Source organism: Erpetoichthys calabaricus, chromosome 3, assembly GCF_900747795.2.
Source record: "Erpetoichthys calabaricus chromosome 3, fErpCal1.3, whole genome shotgun sequence".
NCBI classification, from domain to species: domain Eukaryota; kingdom Metazoa; phylum Chordata; class Cladistia; order Polypteriformes; family Polypteridae; genus Erpetoichthys; species Erpetoichthys calabaricus.
Genome location: NC_041396.2, coordinates 158,008,633 through 158,022,249, shown reverse-complemented (window position 1 = coordinate 158,022,249; position 13,617 = coordinate 158,008,633).

Sequence of the window (13,617 nt, the reverse complement as noted above, 5' to 3'; positions counted from 1 at the left end):
TCAGATGAAATCTACCTAAAGTTATCTTATGTTAACAGCATAAGGTGGTGACTTTTCACTTCTTGTTAAACATTTATAGTATTGAACAGATGAGTTATCACCACATCATTGCAAACGCTATTTAGATTGCTTCATAGCTTTTTTCATATTACATTTTTACTTGGTTTGTTTCTAGAGAGGTAATTTTCCATAATTATAATGAGCTTTAGGTCATCTTATACATTTCCATCATAAACACCTCCTGTATTGATATGTTTGCAAGAACAGATTGTACATTCTGTAAATGAGATGGAGATGGAGTGGGGGCTCTGTGGCTGAAGGATCTGCGCTGGTTACTCGAAGGTTGCCGGTTCGAATCCTGGCAGTGACAGAAGGAATGCTACTCCGTTTGACCCTTGAGCAAGGCCCTTAACCTGCAATTGCTCTAGGGGTGCTGTACAAATAGCTGACCCTTCGCTCAAACTCTGAATAAGTTGGGGTATGTAAAAAAGAGAATTTCCCCTCGGTGATTAATATACTATACTAAAAAAAAAAAAAATTGAGATCATTTTACATGACTTTCAAAGCCATTTAGATATTACATTTTTATAGTTGGGTACAATGGGAATTCAGTGCTTAGCAATAGTTCTTTCTTTTTTTCATCTTGGCCCGCTTTGCGTGAAGATTGCAGTGCTCCGTCTTTGTCTGTACAGATCATTTCTATGTACTTTAAATTTATATCATTAACCATATTCTCTGTTGGTTGTTAATGGTGTACTTTTCTACTCATCCAGAATTAAGCAATTTAAAGAACAATATTAATAATAATATGCCAGTTTCTTCTATGACTGCTAGCTGAATACATTCAGTAAAGTTAAACATGTGAAGAAATGCTACAAATTTAAAAATAAACTGTATTGCAACAGTGTCTGAACACAGCAAAACTCATGTGATATCAAATGCTTCTGTTACACTGACAATTTGCAACCGACACATCACCGTATAATCAACTGAAGAAAATTAATTTGCTTAGTCTTTATAACATTGTCAGTCCTGCAGATGATAAAATGTTTCTGGCTCCCTCTGCAGTTCCTTTGTTTGTGTGTGTGTTTTATACTGGAGGAATGGTGCATTCACATTAGTACTCTGTGTTTAAACATCTGCAAATTGCTTTTACTGTAAGTTGAGTTATAGATAAAAAAAATGGATGGATGGATTTTTCCTATCTCTAGACATAATGTTTTATTCAATCTTTTACCACTGAAAAAAGCATTGGCTTTTGTATTAAAATATAACATACTGTATGACAAGAGATCTTATCAGTCTGTAGCAGTGGGAAAGGTTGCCATGGCAATATACATTAAACTGGTGATGGAGGAATACCAAGACAGCTCTGTAAAATCCTGAACACATTAACAGGCAAGACATAAATGCATCTTGATGCCTGAAGACAAATTTGACACCAAAACAAAAATGTGATGTTTATAGTTATCTAAAATACATTAGATTTTATGCTGAAGTGTTATTTTGGTAAGCACACATAGTAAAACTAGATTTCCACAGAAAAATCAGATAGCTACATGGCTTAACATAATGCATTGTAATAATATTTTGGTATTATATCATTTGAGGATTGTATCGTCAAATGCATTACTCTCAGCATGCATTATTAATCCATTCACATTATAATTTGCCAAATCTTGATAAAATTTTTAATTAATAATCCATGGAGGATAAGGCACTTATAAAAATAATGGCCAATATGTGTCTCAAAATCATGTTAATAATAATTCTTTGCATTTATATAGCACTCTTCTCACTACTCAAAGCACTCAGCAATTGCAGGTTAAGGGCCTTGCTCAAGGGCCCAACAGAGCAGAGTCCCTATTGGCATTTACGGGATTCAAACCGGCAACCTTCCGATTGCCAGTGCAGATCCCCAGCCTCAGAGCCACCACTACTGTTGCTTACTATTCATTAACTTTCTAATTCAGATATTGCATGTTGAGATCTAAATAACAAAACGTAAATTAATTGTTCATTTGTTTTGACCTCACTTGTAGAAAGAAGTCATCCTAAACACAAAAATATCCCTTATGCAAGTCTTTATGCAGCAAAATTTTTTTTGACATTCTTTCGGCCAGTAGGCCATTGCTTGTTTTCTTTTTAGTCAAAGCTTTATAATAGTCCTTTATGTCCTTTGTGGAATTTGTAAATTAATGGCCAGATAAAAACCTGAAAGGCCAAGAACTTGGTGCATTATTATGCTACCTCCCTCTGGCTAGCATTATCACTTCACCAAATATCTCAAATCCTCCACATAAAATATCAGACTGAGTAAGCTGCCATCCAGATAGCCTGTCATTTCTCTCTTGAACAGAACACTCAGTGTTCTTCTTCTTTTAAAGCTGCTATTGATAGGTAACTACCCTGTAGAGGGGCATCAACTATGGCGCAATTATCAGGCGTGATTGTAAAAGTAAATACGGAAATATTTCACCGTTATGTTGACTTCATTCGATTCTATTCAGTGTATTTTTGTATAATACTCTTCACTGAATTCAAGTTCAGACCACTGTAAAAAGTTCACAGGTAAAATGCAATTACCATTTCACAAATTACTAAACACATAATGCGTACATACATATTTATTTAAACTAAACAGGAAAATAATGCAGTTCCAAACCGATTAACAAAAAATGGAACTAACAATATCTGTCCATTAATAGTATTATGGCCAGTTGACAACAGAGAAGAGGAGAACAAAAACTAAGGTAAGCAGCATCACTAAAGAAATAAATCTCTGGTGGTTTACGGTCAGCTATAACAGACAAAGATAAAATAAAAAGTCAGACAGTCACAATCCTGGAGACCTAGGTCAAATGGCCATCCATTCATTCTTAGGGATTCTAAAGTATTACTCAGCTATATATTCTTTTTTTCTGTATTGATTTTAAACAGATAACATTCCATACAGTCAAGTCAAATTTAACAAATCAAAGCAAAATTTAACCCCCACCCAAGAGAAAGAGAGAGAGAAGCCAGCAACTGAAGCTACAGTATAAAAGGAGCAAGAAAAGGGTATCCTTTTCTCCAAAATGGAAGAATATTCTAAAATTTATTGATTAGATCCTGTCATATTTTTAAAAAGTTAAGTGAGAATTAGATTTTTTCCAATTTCTAGTAGTAAAGAACGTTGGTTTCTCACTGACTTAAGAGCGGTGGGGTGGGATTCTTAGGAGGGATTGTGACACCAAGGCTGTCTGATAGACATGCAAAAATTTTTGTCCAAAATGTTGTTAATTTGGTGCATGCCCAGAATATGTGGCTCAGTGAGGCCGGAGCTAGATTGCATATTCTGACAATAGACTCCAAGGCTCCCAGCACCTCATATGCCTTTTCTATGGGCAGGAAAAAAACTTGGAAATAGAGCAGTGACACTAAGGTCCACAGCAAGGTATAGAGAAGAGTAACAGAATAGAGGAGTGTTAGTAACAGTTCATAATTTATTATATTCTTTAAAGTTTTAAACAGATGACTAAGAGAGATGTACTATATACAGGCACGACTGAAGTTCTGCACAAGCTAACCTGGGCTGCAGTACATGGCTGTACAAGCTGCAGGGGTCCCAACATGAGTCATAGATGTATGAAAAATATTTTCTTTGTTTTTCACTACTGCTAGAGTGGACAATAAAGTCTTCTTTTATCATTTTAATGTTATCCCTGAGATAACTAGTCCATTGTTAGTCATGTAAACACTTATCATGTACAAGTCTCCAATAAACTGAAGGAAAGAATGGGTGGCACCTGTTGGACAGCCTTTGCAGCAGAAGAGAAGCTGAATACAGGTTGTCAGAACAGAAACAATGAAAAGGAAAAAGATATTTTCAGTGTTATAATAGTGAAAGTTCTTCAGCCATGGCCAGTGACTCCATCTTGGCAATAGTTAATGTGATAGTGAAGCAAAGAAAATGTGATGGTTTTGCATAAATGATAGACTCTGATGCCAGTTTTGATTTTGGTGTAACAAGAACTTTGGTCAACTTTCAAAGCTGCCGTTCCTCTAGGGTGCAAGGTAGATGCATCAGGTACAGATGATCCCTTGCAATATTTCAGTCTATTAATAAGTGATAAGCATAATAGCTGTAATTTTGACTGACCATAATATACAGTACGTGCACAGCAACTCATCCAGCACCACACATTGAACCTAATTACAGGGTGCATGCCCATGTGGTTTGATATCAGTTTTGATGAGCTCCTGGCTTTCTTTGCACTGATTGTATATAATTCAAAAGCTTGCTGTAGAAATGTACTGATTAGTGTTGATTGACAAAACTTGCGAAAGATTTTTCGTAGAGAATATGCTGTATTCACTGATAACCTTGTTCACCTAATATTTTACTTGAAATTAACCTTGCAGCCAGCTTAGGAACATTTTTTCCCAGCTCCCCATGATGTTTTCTGAGGCCAGCATGACATCACAGAGCTTTAGCAGCCATTCACAGAACTTTCATGTACATCGCAAATCAGTATTCTAGCTGGATTTCCATTCCGCAATTGTTAAAAAAATAATTAAAAGTTGTGGCATTGTCAATTGAAGGGTACATTAGTTGACAGTAATGAATACTACCACCAGATAAATAACACTGAAGCTGCCAGCCCAGCACTGCCTGGCTAATTTGCATGCATAATTAGCCATGTGCCCAGCTACAATCTTAAAACTAGACTTAAAGGAGCCCTCTGCCTCCTCGTGTCAGATTGAGATCCTGATAATAATAATAATAACAAAAATAATTAAATAATTATCACCATTTAAAATGTGTTTCTTTCTTCTTGATGGAAGAAAAAAGTGAAAAGCATCTGGACAGATACTTGGGAAACAAAGAGGATGTTCCAGTTTCACTTGGAACCATGACTTTATACAATGGAACGAGTCAGTCCCATGATGTCGCTTCATGTCACGACCAATGTGTGTCCCAAGATTTGAACTTAGTCAGCATAAAAATCTATATTTTACTTACTTATTGCTAGCTTTTGGTCATTTGTTCTATGTTGTTTGTGGTATTTGTTTCATTTGTGTCTTTTGTTGTTTGAGGCACAGTGACACAGTGGTTAGCACTGCTGTCTCATAGCATAGATCACATTTTTAGCCACAATAATTGGTCCAGCATCGTTGGCAGATCCTTCTCTAACCCTCAATGACACTTGAAAGACCATTGCACCATTATAATTCATTCAACACTTTATTTCTTCCATCTGAATTGACTTCAATGCATTTTATGGAATTTGCCAAAGTTTCTGGGCATTTTCAGTGATTTTGCCAAACTCCGGCAAAGTAAACTCTCCAGGGTTAGCACATCAATATTATTGACCAATAAAACCTTTATTTGAGATGCCTTATGGACCATCACAGATGGACAATGAGTGAAAAATGTTTCAGCTTACTTGCCAAGTGTTTGCATTTTACTGACAACACCTTACCTGCCACTACAAACAATAGTGAGAAATTGTTTTTGAAAATAAAATCATTCTGAATGTGCTTTTGAAAAATCACCTGATTTGGAAAAGATAACAAAGCAATACAAACTGTACCTCCTATACTTACTATGTTGGTTGTATCTCTACTGGAAATCAGATAAAGTTTGAATAGTAGCTAGACAAAAGTTCCCAGAGTCTATAAAACGGTGAAAAACTAAACCCACTGATGGTGTGTTTTTTTAAAAACATTTTTAGAAATTTATTTTTATATTTTTATTTTTATTTCATTTTTTCTTTCTTTTACCTTAACAGTCGAAATACCTGATATTCTGGAAATAACCAAATGCCAAAATATTTTTTTTTATATTTTTCCTTTCTCTCTCCTTCTCTTTCTCTTTCAAAATAGACAGTTGAAGGATCAGATACTTTGTTTTTAATGTCTGACATGGAGTATTTTGCTCTGGTGGCTATCTAGAGTAACTCTGACCTTTGCTATTGCATATTCTGTCCCCTCTCTACACATCACTCATAATCTCAAATGCGGTTTGTGTGTTTTTTCTGCTTTCTCCTCACATTTTCCAAACTCTTGCAATACTTGCTGCTGTTATTTAGTGACTGCTAAAGTAAGCTTCGACATTACACACTAATATTTCCATAGTTCCATCAGAACACTAAGAGTGAGGCCCAAACAAAGGCCTCTTCCCTCCTACAGTATGTCTGCCCCATGCATAGGATACCAGCAGCTGTATTCAGGGCATGTTAACCTAAACTAAAGAGTCTGTAGTCTGTACAAGTTGAGACTAAAGGTACATCTCTATATACATAAAATCCAACGTCTATCTGTCTGTATGTCCGCTTTTCACGAGAGAACTACTTAACGGATTTAGATCGTTTTTTTTCTATAATTTACTTGAACATTCCAGTTGATTTTGCGACTTCTCTCATCTTGCTAAGTATCATAGTTCACTTGCAGCAGTGATTTATTTGCGGTATTCTGAGACAGACGCTGCGGGCTGAGGGGTGGGGGAAGTGTGACATCAGGAGTGGGGAGACGTGCTGGGCTTTCTTCTCTCACACGCCAGCCTCCGTTCGAGTCAGTGTACCTCTTGCCACGTGCTGAACCGTACTTTGCCTCTGCATAGCTAGCAATACCTGTTTATTTATTGATTTTTAAAGTTTGTCCTATTTCACTACTACGTGGGTGGAGCCACAGGGAACAGCTAGTCTCTTATATAAGCAAGTAGATCATTCCACAGCTTTGGAGCCTTAAACCTAAAAACTCAACCTCACACTATTATTTTGCTAATCCATGGAATCTTTAGCAGGCCAGCATCTTGAGATCTTAAAGCACACTCTGGTTTGCAAGTAGTGATAAGTTCAGATAGGTAAGCAGGACCTCAACCATTTAAGGCTTTATATTTAAAGAAGACGGATTTTGAAATCAATCCTAAACTTGACCATACTGAAACCAAAATAAAAAATGGTGCCATGAGAACAACAATATAATATATAAAAACATAATAATAAATGTTTAAAAATTTCAAAAAAGGAGTGAATAAGCTTGGTGTGTCTAGAATGCAGTTTTACAGCAAGAATGTACTTTAATGAAGTCTGATAATTCTGGTCTTGATTGACCTACGCCATCTCCAACAAAGAAGAAGGGATAACAGATGGTGGATGGTAAGTGAAAGGTGAGAAAAGATGGCTTCAGTCTGAAATTGTTATGAATGTGGGGGTTTTGACTTTGTTTAATACATTGTTATTATTATGTTGTGACTATTTGTTCATTTTTTAACATGCCATTATTTTTTAGTGTCACATTTTGTAATTTTCATGCTGGCATCTGGGATATTTTCTTCCTATATTGTGGCTGGCATTGATTGTCATCATGTGACAACTAGAAGCTGCATCCCCTGACTTCATCACCTACTTACAATGGCAGCCTGTTAGTTCTAGCATCCAAGATTTTGAATTGTAGGGGAGGGAGGGACTTTGCACATTTAGTGACTAAGATCTATACACATTTATTACTCTGTTAGTTGTAGGGATTCTGCTGAATTCTGAATTCTTATTGTTGTGTACTGTTAAAGGTAATTATTCTTATTTGTAGAAATCTTGAAGTGTTTGTACTGATGATAACAATGGCTGTCAGATGTTGTATCCTGGCTTATTTTCTTTTATCTGTAGCAATGCCTTATGTGTTTGTACACAAACAAAATTCCCTCTGGGATAATAAAGTCAACATGATTGAACCTAATCTAAGAAATTCCATTTGCTGATTGGGCTTTGTTATTTTGGTTAAAATATTTTTCTGTCTAATACCTGTACTTGTTTGCTGACCTACAATTCATAACTTCTCATCTCTTGGTTCTTTTCTGATTTTTTGCCACCTTTTTGCATCTTGGCAGAACAGAAGAGTGAAATCACAGTGCAGAGGGGACTGTATAAGCTGTGCATAATACTCCTAACTGCTCCCTGTTGTCAGCAAAGAAATTGCCAAACTAATTTGAGATAAAAGGTTACTTTCAATATTCCAGCCTAATACAGTCTTAGGAAGGCCCCTGTAATAGAATACTGACATGTCCAAAGCAGCAGCAGCTGTCTACTTGCATTGACTGCAAAATACTTGCTTTGAATTGTTACCTTAAATTGTTTTTAAAATGTATTTTTTTACTTATTTGAAATGGGTTACGTTAGGATTATATTTCCAATATAACAAAATAAAAGAATGTAGTAATAGTTTTCAAAATACACTGATTGATATGGAATTAATTTTAAGTGCAAAGACGTATAGAGACTAAAGAAAAAATGCTTAATGGTACAATGATATGGCCAATTTTGTAGACTGGGGAAAATGAAATAGAATATATATTAAATTTTGCCCTCTTCATAAACAATCAGGAAATGGAAATTTAACAGACATTATTACAAAACAATGTTCATGCTATATACACATAAGTACAGTATTTGTTTAGTTCTGGTAACAATGTTTGGCTTTAGGATATATTATTAAAATGGATAAGTGCAGACTGTTATTATTGATTGCTTATTACCTTAATGAAACAGTACAGTATACTTAGTTTTATTAATGAAAAAGTCACCTTAATCACATTACAAAATGTAGCAGATATACTACAGTATATTGCAGCCTTATGCTAAATCATTTAAATTATTTTTTTCCCTCATTAAACAACACTCAATACCCCAGAATGACAATGTGAAAACAGTATTCTGAACAGTATTCAGATCATTTCCTCCATACTTCGTTGAATTTATTGGGTATGATGCGACAAACTTCACACAACTGGATTCTGGGCTTTTTTGGCATTCTTCTCTGCAGACCCCCTCAAGCCATGTTGGATGGAGACCCTATGATTGGCTTCAAGCCTGGGCTGTAGCTAGAGCACTCAAGAACATTCATAGAGTTGTCCTTAAGCATCTCCTGGGTTGTCTTTGCCTTTTGCTTATAGCCATTGTCTTGTTGGAAGGTGAACCTTCAGCCCAGTCTACTTAGCACTCTGGAGCAGGTTTTCATTAAGAGTTTTTCTGAACTTTATTCTGTTCAACTTTCACTATCCCTGCCACCGAAAAACCATCCTAATAGCATAAGGATTCCATTCCATGGAATTTTATTGTGCAGGTAATTACCAGTGTCTGGTTTCCTCCAGATGTAATTCTGAGAATTGACGCCAAACAGTTCAATATTGGTTTCATCAGACCAGAGATTCTTGTTTCTCACAGTCTGAGAGTTCTTCAGATGAATTTTTGCAAACTCCAGGTATGTTTTCATATGTTGTCACTCTGCCGTAAAGCCCAGGTTAATGAAGGATTGCAGTAAAGGTTGTCATTCTGAACCTTTCTTCCATCCCCACACAGCTGTTCTAATGTTTTTGGTCACCTCTCTTAACAAGTTCCTTCCCCCACTCTCAATTGCTCAGTTTGGCAGGGCTGCCATTTCTTGTAGGAGTTGTGGTTGTTCGAAATGTATTTTATTTAAGAATTGTGGAGATCCACTGTGCTGATAGGAACCTTCATTTCTGCAGAAATTATTTTACAGCCTTCTCCAGGTCTGTGCCTTGACATATTCCAGTCTCTAAGCTCTGCAGGTAGTTCTTTTAACCTCATGGTTTGTTTTTTCGCTCTGCTATACCTTCTATAGACAGGTGTGTGCTTTTTCTAATCATGTCCAATCAAGTGAATTGACCACAAGCAGACTTCAAACAGGGTGTAGAAACATCTCAATGATAATCAATAGAATGGGATGCCCCTGTGCCAGATTTCAAGAGTCAAAGCAGAGGGTCTGAATATTTGTTTGAATGTGATATTTCAGTGTTTTTATTTTAAAAAAATGTAAAAATTCCTAAAACCATGTTTCCATTTTGTCATTCTGGAGTATTGAGTGTTGTTTGATGAAGAAAAAAACAAAACAATTTAAAACAATTTTACCAGAAGACTGCAATAATAATAATAAAATGTGAAGAAAATGAAGCAGTCTGAATATTTGCTAAAGACACTGCAAAAACCAAAAACTAAAGTAATGGAGATGAATTTGTGTATTATTACATTTTCTCTACACTTTCTCTAATTAAATTTTTCTTATTAATGAAAACTTTAAAAATAAATTTACTTCCATCCATCCATTATCCAACCCGTCATATTCTACCTACAGGGTCACAGGGGTCTGCTGGAGCCAATCCCAGCCAACACAGGGCGCAAGGCAGGAAACAAACCCCAGGCAGGACACCAGCCCACCGCAGGGCGCACACACACACACACACCCATATACCAAGCACACACTAGGGACAATTTAGAATCGCCAATGCACCTAATCTGCATGTCTTTGGACTGTGGGAGGAAACCGGAGTACCCGGAGGAAACCCACGCAGACACGGGGATAAATTTACTTGGACTATGTAAATTCTATTCTATTGTTAATTTCCCCTTGGGGATTAATAAAGTATCTATCTATTGTGGGAAGCGGCTGGGGGAAGGACCAGGGGAGGGATTATGCCTCCTCCAGACCGCCATGGTGGCGTGGGGGACCACGGGAACTGAGCTTAGAAGCTCAACCCTATAGGGGCCCGTGGTCACCGCCAGGAGGCGCCCCAATGCCTGAGGAGAGTTTTGGGGTTGTGTGTCACTTTTTAATTAACAATAATGTATAATAAATGTGTGTTGGGTGAACCATCGCTGTCCGCCTGTCTGTGTCCGGGCCAATTTCCACACTATCTATCTATCTATCTATCTATCTATCTATCTATCTATCTATCTATCTATCTATCTATCTATCTATCTATCTATCTATCTATCTATCTATCTATCTATCTATCTAATTCCTTGGATTATGTATTATGCTAACAGTATGAACCTTTGTAACAGCATAGCTTTTCTTGGAAACATCAAATAAATGCAGCTACACTTAAACTCTTCTTGAAATTTGATGGACTGGTTTTTTAAGTAATAAGTGAAAGTGTTTCTCTTGTTTCATTGAAGCTGTGACACTTTCAAAAAAACATAATATCTCGGAGTCGGTAGTGGCAAGTCCATCCAACTTGCTCATTTGATGTCTTAAAAAGTTACTCTGGCATTTCATCCACTTATTAATTAAACAGCAGTAGGATTTATGATTCAAAAGGACTAATGTGATAGCATATTCGAAACTTTTATTATTCCCACTTCTACGTAAAAAGCCCTTCCAAGTTTTAGTCTTGTATGTATGCTTGTATCCCTGAAAAGATTTCACTATGTACTTAAAGGACATTTGCTTAATTTTGATTACCTTTTTCTTCTTTGGACTTAATAAGTTTAAGTTCTCTTTGCTTCTCTAAGCAAATTGCCTTAAACAGTTATCAAGGGCAGTAAAGGTTACCATTCAATGTATAGTTTCTGAATCTTTTTTACTATAGCATGGGCACAAGGATAACACATAATTGAAACCTGGTTGTCATGGTTTATGATTGTATTTATCAGTATAATGCATTCTGTGTTTATAGAACTATATGTAGGCCAGAGTGCTGTAGGCTACAGTGATATGAATGTATTTTTTCTGAAAATCTATTTTACTTTTCTGTGAAGTGAGATGCAGTCCCACTCCACTACTTCTGACGGCCTAATATGTATATTACTTTTTTTTTCAGACCCTCTGCCGCAAGGCTGACTCATTCTGTATAGCTATGAGGACCCCCCTCTAATGAACTTGTACCTTATTCAAGCCTACATCCTGTCCAATTTGTCCAATTAGTCAGGTGAGCTAAAAGAGTTACTTTACACACCTATACTGTATGTATTGGAATAGACCCAACTTTGTGACCAGGAAGGTAAGTGGGAATGACCTGTGACTTGACAGAACTCTAAATGTAATCAGGAAATGAAGAACTTTCTTTAGATATTTGTGGTTAAATAATCAGGTAGGGGTCTGAAAGGAAAAATAAACAAGATAAATCAATGTGCAAGTTCAAAAAAGAACAAAAAATTAAGATTAAGAAAACAGAGCCTAAACTGCAGTTGAAACAATATCTAATTAATGATAACGTCTTCATTGTATTTTTTATAGAAAATTCAAAGATTTGGATGCATGACAATGCTATTAAGATTTGATAGACTGTTATTTTTTTTTCTAAAGTCAATTAATTTTTCTAAAGATTCTGATCATTTTTGTATTGAAGATTTCAAATTTATTATTATTTCTTTTGATATCTTTTTATTTAAACTTTATTAATTGAATGTATCATTATGTTTTGATATTCTGTTTGTTGTTTTTAGTGGCACCCATTTCTATGATTTGATGACAGGTTGCTAGGGAGTGTTGTGATTGGTAGTTTTCATAAATTTTTTATGCTTTACCCTAAATGAATTCTGGCTAATTATATGTCTCTTCTAGGGTTATTAATTTCAAGGATTTTAATTCTAAAGTCAAATTTCAGATTTAATGCATTTTTGAGGAACTTTTCATTTATTAGCATTTTGCCTCAATGCCATTTTGTTTTTTCTTGGACGCTTCCATTTTATGGATTACATCCTAATGATACAGATCTTGATTGCTGGGGGTGTGACCTCTAAGGTCGCAACTTTGAGGGGTCAAATGGTGAGAGATTAAAAAGTGGTCTCATCAGTTATTTTGTATCCAAGTTTACAGATAACAAACCTATCTTCTTTTCTGACTTTCAAGACCTTTATTTTTGATTTCCTGCTTCTCTAATCTTTTGCTCTTGCTCTTGTTGTTTCATTTTTGTTCTCATTTTGGTTTTGTTGATAGATCTGGTTTTAACCTCAACTAGTTTATTGACTTTGAATGTCTCCTGGGGCCTCATGTATAATGCTGTGCGTAGAACTCACAGTATAATATGACGTAAGCACAATTGCGGGAATGTGTGTACGCACAGAAAAATCCAGATGCATAAATCTGTGTGTTCGCCAACTTCCATGTTCTTCCGCTACCTAAATCCCGATCAGCGTGAAAAGTAACGCACATGCACGTGCCTCCTGCCCCACCCCAACTCCTCCCAGAATTACGCCTCTGTGAATATGCAAATCAATAAAAATAGCCCTTAAGCTCAGCGTTCTGTGAAAAGATGGGAAACAATGGGAAAAGCACTGGGGAAAATAGAAGAATTTCAGCGAATACCAAGTGGAGGCAAGGAAAAACTTACTATTCGTTGGCTTAAACAGTGATATAATCAACAAAAGGAAGTTGATCGTGTGACATACAGTGTTGGAGAAACTTGAAAGCTCAAGTTCACAAAATCGCACAGTACCCGAAATAAAAAAGAAGTTGTCACATATCAAAGTTGCCGTGAAAAGGGGAGTCGTAGCCCACCGTCTGAGTGTCATATGAAAGCTTATTAGGGTACAGAGAAAAAAAAAATAGGCACACATTGGGAAAAAAGCACGAAATGTCAACTTTAATTTCGGAATTTCCACTTTAATCACGTAGTTTATTTTGTCATTAAAGTAGAACATCATAAACTTCATCTTAAAATCATTTAATTTAGTAGTTTCTCAAATCCCATCATATCTAAAGTAGCACGTTAAATGCTTTGTTTTGTATTTGATCTTCTATGTGCTCTATGTGTGTGTGTGCTCTTCCTCTGACAGGACACAGAATCCATTACATTCATAATATTACAGCTCTCTGAATAATTAAAATACTGAGATG